The 9,048-nt window shown below is 36.6% G+C and overlaps 1 protein-coding gene across 1 annotated transcript in view; it reads left to right on the top strand.

The window, feature by feature from the left end:
* Positions 1-9,048, top strand: part of LOC148718519 (uncharacterized) — a 677,830-nt gene that overhangs the window by 63,470 nt on the left and 605,312 nt on the right. The gene's annotated exons all lie outside the window — the stretch shown is intronic.

Genomic DNA, 9,048 nt, shown 5'->3' with positions numbered 1-9,048 from the left:
CTGACCACTGTGTATAGTCCCGGATGTCCACAGGACACCACACAAACAATTGTCGTTGCTGAAATACTCATTTTATCACTATAGATGTAAAGATTATTCGGGAGCGTTCGATTCCTTAAATTACGTACATATACATATTGAATGCATATCCTCTATCCCTACGTACGTGGAGTAATTTTTGTGATAGGCGCTAAGGAAATATAAAATCGATGAGGTGACTCTGTCGACTATGTACACTAGAAACTCGCTGATTGTTAGTTACTTTATTTTCGGACAAGTCAAACTTTAGTTTCAAAGTCCAGCTTACGTGAATTTACCACGGATCAGTCAGTCTCACATTCAAATGATACTTAAAATACACTTAGTCGCTGAGTGACTTAAGTCCCTTAGGCTTTTTTAAGAGGGAGAGGTGAAGTGGTCGAAGTGACTCACCCAGACCCCTCTGTCGTTGTGTACATAGCTTCCCCAAGGAACTGGCGATTGACCTCTCACAGAGGGAAGGGACACAAAGATCAAAGGCTGCGATTATTGCTCATTTTTTCATTTTTTTGACTGCAGACTCTCAAAAAATACATATGGCCCGTCTTTGCTAGAAGAGGTTAAATATCAGTGACTTTTTTGTATTTCAGAAAAAAAAACTTTTCCATGTGACTGAAATTGTTTTTGCTTGAGCCTACTTTCACAGTGTCTAGCGGCTCAAGGAACAATATGATTCTGCTCCCAGGCTCCCTTTTGTACCTTTTGTATACGGCAAATGATAAGAAAAGTGAATTGTAAGTGAGCCCCCTCTCCCCATCAACCCTTCACTCTTTCCTATCTGTGACATGCGCATAGTAATTTGAAATAGTTTAACTTTTAAAAGAAGTTGCATCCGATACACTCTATACAATCTCTGTGGAATTTTTTTAAACTTAAAAGTATTTCTTTACGAATATTTTACGTGAGTAATGCCTTCTTGTTTTTTTTTTTTTTCAATTAAAGTACTAATCGTGCATTTAGTGGGAAGGAAGATTCAGCGGCAAGGAAGACAACAATTTTTTTTCGAAGTATTCAGACCCCGTAGGGATTATAAAAGCAAACGTATACGCGACAAGTAATAAGCACAAATCCTAGTGCAGTCAAAATCCCGGACGTGCGTTTACATTTTGCTGACTGAAAGCGCATCTTAGATAAAACTGATTTCGATTAAATGCTGCAAACAACTGAGCTGTTCCATTTAACTGATCTATCAAAGGCCTGACTTTAAACCTACAGTTGCAAATCTCTTGAGCGCTTTGTCGCTTAATTGTTTTCATTGTGAAACACAGAAAAGTTTATTTTCGCCATTGCTAACGGTTGTGCCACTATGGCATAATGTGCCAACCGCCCATGCAGAGGGATCCAGCGAAGAGGTTTAATTTCAGATTATATTTCGGATTTAATCTTTGATTCTAGATCCCTTTCAGACCGCGTTCTTTAGTGCTCAGCAGAAAGTAATCTTCGAGTAGTGGAAACTATTTCGAGCGTATTAATTAGCGCTTTGCTTTCACGTTGTATTCATTTGTTTTTGCCACAATTGTTGTTGTGTCTCCCTTCAGAGAGAAATTAATGTTTTAATGGCCATACAAGAGCTCTTGACCTTTCATCGAATCGTGTATTTAATGTGTTGAGTTAAAAGCAACTTCAAATTACTTGAGAGAGACAAGAGCAAAAATCTGTTATCTTCTCTTTCTCCCTTTTATTCGCCCTTGTAAGTTTAATATTGATCATTCAAAAAATAGGAGAGGAATGGCAGTGAACTTCTCAGAGATACACAAAGATAGGCTGTGATTACAGAACAGTGTTTCTTTCATTAGTTTCAAAGTTTTCTGTTGCTGGCTCAGAGTTTTACCTGTAACTGAGAAAATACATATGATCCGCATTTGTGGGGAGTAGCTATGTATCAGTAATTTTTTTTTTTTCTTCGTAGATAAAAACTTGTTTTCCTTAAGACTGCAGTGGTTTATTTTTCCCGTGAAGAAAAAAAAAACCCTGTGTAGTTTTAAATCAGGCTGTGCTTAGCCATTACATTTGGCATCGATGTAGTTAGCTTAGTCCCTCCAAAAATGTGAAAAAAATTGAACTAAACTTTTCATCGTTTAGTCCACGATCAATTATTATCGGTACGGTACCTCAAAAGGTAAACGGTCGTTTCACCAACGTGTCAGTTCGTCAACGTCAGTTCGCCAACATATGAGTGTGTGTGTGAGAGAGAGATAGCCTATACAGTGCCTGTTTAGGTAGCCCGCCTAGAATAGCTTTGCTAACTGCGGGCTTCAAAGGCCTTTATTTCTTTAATTTTAAAAAATGAAGTCAATGTTGTTGCAGAAAAAAAAAATGTTGCAGAAGTGTAACTCATTCATTATTGGTAAATCTTCAGTTCAAATAATCACGAATCACCCATTGAGTCTAAACTTTCTCAAAAGAACTCCACCGCAGCTTGGTATACTGAGTTGTAATCCCAGTGGGAATGAAGTCTCGTCACACCACACATGCCAGAATGGAGGAGTGTAAACTGACTTATGCAGACGACTAAACTATTCGATTTTAACAGATCCGTTATAAGCGTTACCTTTTCGGGAAGTTACTCAAGCAAAGTATTTGGGCGCGTTGGTGCTTTATTTTCACGTTGAATTCATTAGTTTTTGCCACGGAATTTAAATTTCTCCCTCCAGAGTTAAATGGATCTTTTGATGGACATGTAAGATCTAGAAACCTTACATCGAATCGTGTGTCAATTATGATTAATTTATAGCAACTTCTCCTTACTTGAGAGAGAAAACAAGAGCTTACTCTTTTTCATACAATATAATTTTTATATTGATTTTTTTAAAAAAAGAGGGGAACTGGCGATTGAATTCTCAGAGGGAAGGGACACAAAGATCAAAGACTGCGATTATTGCTCATTTTTTCTTTCATAATTTCAAATTTTTTTGGCTGCAGACTCTGAAAAAATACATCTGGCCCGTCTTTGTCGGAAGGGGTTAAAGATCAGTGACTTTTTGTATTTCAGAAAGAAAAACTTTTCCATGTGACTGAAATTATTTTTGCTTGAGCCTACTTTCACAGTGTCTAGCGGCTGAAGGAACAATATGATGCTGCTCCCAGTTTCCTTTTGTACCTTTTGTACACGGCAAATAATAAGAAAAGTGAATTGTAAGTGAGCCCCCTCTCCCCATCAACCCTTCACTCTTTCCTATCTGTGACATGCGCATAGTAAATTGAAATAGTTTAACTTTTAAAAGAAGTTGCATCCGATACACTCTATGCAATCTCTATGGAATTTTTTTCAACTTAAAAGTATTTCTATACGAATATTTTACGTGAGTAATGCCTTCTTGTTGTTTATTTTTGCAATTAAAGTACTAATCGTGCACTTAGTGATAAAGGAATAACTCATGATTCAGCGGCAAGGAAGACAACTTTTTTTTTTTTAAGCATTCAGACCTCGTAGGGATTAGAAAAGCAAACGCAGACGCGACAAGTAATAAGCTCAGTGCACAAATCCTAGTGCAGTCAAAATCCCGGACGTGCGTTTATATTTTCCTGACTGAGAGCGCATCTTAGATGACACTGATTTCGATTAAATGCTGCAACGAATTGAGCTGTTCCTTTTAACTGATCTATCAAAAGCCTGACCTTAAACCTACAGTTGCAAATCTCTGGAGCGCTTTGGAGCTTAGTTTTTTTCATTGTGAAATACAGAAAAGTTTATTTTGGCCATTGCTAATGGTTGTGCCACTATGTCATAATGTTCCAAAAGCCCATGCAGACGGATCCAGCCAAGAGGTTTAATTTCAGATTATATTTCGGATTTAATCTTTGATTCTAGATCTCTTTCAGACCGCATTCTTTAGTGCTCAGCAGAAAGGAATCTTTGAGTAGTGGAAACTATTTTGAGGGTAGTAATTAGCGGTTTATTTTTCACGTCGTATTCATTCGTTTTTGCCACAAATGTTGTGTCTCCCTTCAGAGATAAATTAATGTTTTAATGGTCATAGAAGATCTCTTGACCTTTCATCGAATCGTGTATCTAATATGTTGAGTTGAAAGCAACTCCTAATTACTTGAGAGAGACAACAAGAGCAAAAATCTGTGACCTTCTTTTTCTCCCTTTTTTTCGCTCCTGTAAGTTTAATAGTGATCATTCAAAAAATAGGAGAGGAATGGCAGTTAACTTCTCAGAGATAGAATGAACACAGAGATAGGCTGTGATTATTGAACATTGTTTCTTTCATTACTTCAAAGTTTTCTGTTGCTGCCTCAGAATTTTATTTTCAACTGAGAAAGTACATATGATCCGCATTTCTCGGGGGTAGCTGTATATCAGTAATTTTTTTTTTTTTTTTTTTTTTTTTTTATCGCAGGAAAACAATGGTTAAGACTGCAATGGGTTATTTTTCCTTTAAAGAAAAAAAAAAAAAAAAAAAAAAAAAAACCTGTGCAGTTTACGTATATATTTTTTCTTTCCTGCAGCGAGTATGTGAAATATTTTTGTTTTTGCACTCGTAGGATTTAATATGTCATGCAAATTTCATGCATGTCCTCGAGCCTTTGTTCTGTTGAGCTGCTTGGCTTGTGATAATATCTGGTGGGAGAGAATTCTCAACTGAATGCATCCGCCACCTACAATATTTAATACACTGACTTCGACCTAGTGCCGCAAACTACTAAACTGTTCCATTTTAACTGATGTGTTGAAAGCCTTATCTTATCTAACGCTTGGAAAATATCTGGTCAGACCATATTTTCTGTCTGAGGCCTACTTTAATTTCCCATTAGACTCCTCAAAACGCTCATTTACCCGAGTCCAACACTTCTTAGAACGATTCATACCTTAGCGGTATGGAAATCAAACATCAATGTCTATTCACGACAGGTAAATTACATTGGCCTCTCCAATACACGAGACGCCACATAAAATGTGACAAACGCGCCTTAAAGCTGCAACACGTCTGCCACGTCTTCTGACTTTCGCCGTCTTACTTTTTCCTTTCCATGACCTTCTCCGCTGTGCGAAATTATTACTGACGCAAATTAACTACAAATATTTGTCCAACATCTACACGAGCAAGTAAAAATTGCCACGTACAGTTGCCACATAAAAATTGCTCGTGCAGACGGGGCTTTAAACTGTTTTGTATAAGTAATGTCAGCATAATGTTTCGGTTTTCAAGTATATTTGCGATGAGTGCGATATCGGTTTTCAAGTATATTTTCGGGAAGAAGGGAGCCATTAGAAAAAAAAAAATTACACTGATTGAAAAGCTACTCTCTAACTTTTTGAGTAGAGGTCTCTAGCAACTTGACGATTTCCAATGTCTGTCTAATGTAGCTCCAGTCCTGTGCTGGGTGGTCAAAGTCTCAAAGGCTTCCGAGCTTGTCTTTGACAAGTATAAAAACCTGCAAGATAAAAATCGTTTCGGTAATTTTTCTAAAATTTGGTGTACGGAAGTAAAGAACCAATAAGCACAAAAATTTCTTTTTGCAAGCATTTTTAAATGTCGGTAATATTATGTCGTTTCTTCTATTAGCCAGCATCTAGCCATAAAATATCCTCATGGATGTCCTTTACAATTGCTTCTGCTGGAAGATTCTTTTTTTCACTAGAAGTAAACAATTGTCTGGAAGCGTTCGATTCCTTACATTACAATTATTTTTCCCTTTAATTCCACTGTTCCTCTTGACCGAAATCTAACCTTTGCGTCAATGTATGTTTTGGGCTCGCGTTTTCGATGACCGCACGTTTACTGATATAATGAAAAGATGAAGCCCATGGTAAAATATTCGCCCTAATAGATCTCTCCTTTATAACCTGCAGGTTATGTTTTCTTACAGCTTCACGAATATTAATTAATACAACTCCTGACAAAGCGGGTTATCCACGGGTCTAGGTCGGTCCGTAAGGGAATAAAGCTGTGCCCTTGGTGATGGGTACGGCCTGAGGCTTACGACCACGGGAAAAGGGTTTTCCCATACGGACCACCCGACCGTTAGATAACGCATATATCCCTGGCACTGCGACAATATCTCAGCGCCTGCGAAGCTCGGAAAATATAGATTGAACGCTTATAAAAATTTAAAAAGAAAAAATCGTCACCATTCTAGTCTAGAATCAATCCCAACCGAGAGATTATAAACAGTGTATAATCTTTTGATTCCGACCAGAAAGTTATCGCAGTTCTGTTCATGCCATTGTAAATGCATAACATTTATCGGGTTTTAAATAGAAGACTGCACTTCTTCTAACGTCTTTGTAACAAAGACGCAGTCTGACAGTAGTCGAGATTCTTTAGTAACTATAATTGTTAAGTAAGTGAGGATGATTCAGTAGGCCAACATCGTTACATTGCTTGCTTGTGTCCAACGGAGGTTTAGTCCAAATTTTAAAAATATCTTAGGTTTTGTGCGTTTATTTATGTCCTCTTGTATTATTATGAGTTGTTCATTAACTGAATATAACTCCAGACTGTTGTGATAGGAATAGCCATACTTCGTTGAATACCATACACACTTGAGCTAAGAGTGAAACCGAAAAAATACTGGCGATTAGGACAATTGTACTTCAATTGGTTTGTTTTCGGCAAACTCTGACAGTCATGTGAATTGTTTTGTTTTGTTTTTTTGTTTTTTGTTTTTTTTTTTGACAACGGGAAAGAAAAGCTTTGTGCTGAACCCGTTGAAAACGGGTGTCTAAACCACCTTACCAAAACACCTCCCTATTTGCAGGCATGGCCTCCTTACCTCTATGCACAAATGGCTGTCTATGAGATCGTAAATTTGAACTTCGGATTAATTGAGAAGTAACCATGAGATGGAATTATGTCACAATCCGTGAATTTGAATTGGAAGAGAGTATTCCGTAGATTGTGTTAATCAGTACAGTCCGTTTAACAAAATGTTTGCATTCTTGGCATCGGCGAATCAACGATAATGCAGGCGCGTCTGAATTAGAGTTACATCAAATTAGCGGGAGACTCGGTTATTTCTTTTCATACTTGATAGTAAATGCTCTTTCTTTTTACTTTTCAACTCTTGAGAGGCAAAGGAAAGGTAGCTATCTGCAGTACTAGATCATAGTCATTATAGAAATTTTTATCATCAGACAATCTCAACATGCTACCTAAGCGACTTCACAGATTACTATGCATGTTCGATGAAAGAAAATGCACTCAGTGATACTGATTCAGTTTCATCTTTTTTCATTTCATTCTTATTGCACATTCTATGAAATTAACGGATTAAACCATCTTTCTATCCATGAACAACAACATCTTCAACAGCAGTAACAAGGTCAAATTAAGAGGGTCTCAATGGGAAGGGAATTGACGTTGACGGTTGCGGTTAAAATTAAGCCCTTTGGACGGTTGACTGTTAAATTTTGGGTTATTTGATGGTTGACAATTAATTTTTGGGAATATCGTTTAGAAAACGAGCTTAACACGCGAAATTTGGCTATAATTTTTTATAATGACGCATTTGTAAAGAACTGTTAACTTATATGACCTTTGATTGATAAATGACCAACATTTTACGGTACCGGAAGTGTTTCCACATCGGAAGTCAGTTCTGTCCCTTACCAATTTTAATCGCGACTAGAAGTTAAATGCTTTGAAAGAATGATGCATTATACGGTGGTCAGCCAATCAGTAAATGACTGAGATAATTTCGCAAACGTTATCTTTCTCTCAGGGAAACCCAGGTAATTGATTTATTATCTCTTATAATTAACAATTATTCGCCGAGGGCGAGGTGAATATCGTCGAATAATCCCCGAGACGAAGTCGAGGGGATTATTCGACAATAATCACCGAACCTGAGGCGAATAATTGTTTTAGTATAATTTCAGAGCTGAACAACAGAGATTTTTCAAAATCATAACATTTTAGTAACATTTATTAACATTTTGGTTTATATAGCGTCATATAAGGAACCGCTCGACCAATCAGATTGCTGGAAACTCTTTGTTCGGCTCTGAAATTATACTAATGAATGTTAGTAACTTGTTTTTTTTTTCTCAGTGTTCTGATATTCTCTCTATGCACTAAACATTGGATATCATGTTTGATAGTTAACACTTATTCCACGTGCGAACGTTGGATGTAAGATGATAGATAGCCAACTCGGTGATACGCACCTCGTTGGCTATAATCATCTGATATCCAACAAGCACGAGAAGAATACTTGTTTATTAAAAACGTTAAATTAAATTGTTAAATTTTATTAATTTTTTTGGCTCACTTTTAATTTTAAGCTGACGCGTACGTTTACCATATTTGTAGATTATGGTATCTCGGCTCATATACCATAATGTCTAAGCCAATAAAAAATCTTGAATCGTATTATGCAATAATCAAGCTTTTAACAAGAGCTAATATGCATAGTGATACAATAAGTTTATTATCTCTTCATTTTCTTAGAGCAGGTCTTACGATAAAAGTACAACAGCAACAAGAAAAATATCACAATGACGCAACCAAAAGTATTTAATGCACTTGCCTGGTTTCTAAGACCATCAAATGCAGATTTGGATTTCTGTTCCGTTTTTTTTTTTTTTTTTTGTCAACGAGCGCTATGAATTAAGCCTCGGATCTCCCTTTCTTGTAAAATGTATTAGTAATTATTCATAATGGACATTGCTGTCAACTTTTTTTCGCGTAAATAATACACACTTGGACTGGAAGGATATACGTTTTTTCGGGTAAATTAGTGTTTTTTTTATAACAACACCTTGTCGAGGCTTATGCTTAGAAAAAATTATGCATTCTTCTGATATAATGCAATGGCATTAAAGGGAAAGTACGATCTAAAAAAAGTTTACTTGTATCAAAAGTTCCTTGCTTGCATTGTCCTAACTGGCTATTCATTTGAGCTAAACTGAAGCATTTTAGTGCGAATAATTCGGCAGTTTCAAATTGAAATCCTTTTTTTTCTTGGAAATGAACACTGACATCCTTACTTAGCAGCAAATAGAACTAAAAGCGATAGAATTGAAAGCCTATACCTGTCTCCGAACTTGACCACTTTTTA

This window comes from Stylophora pistillata, chromosome 12, assembly GCF_964205215.1.
Source record: "Stylophora pistillata chromosome 12, jaStyPist1.2, whole genome shotgun sequence".
Classification (NCBI taxonomy): domain Eukaryota; kingdom Metazoa; phylum Cnidaria; class Anthozoa; order Scleractinia; family Pocilloporidae; genus Stylophora; species Stylophora pistillata.
Note: the sequence above shows the minus strand (reverse complement) of the source record. Positions and strands in the feature narration are given on the sequence as shown.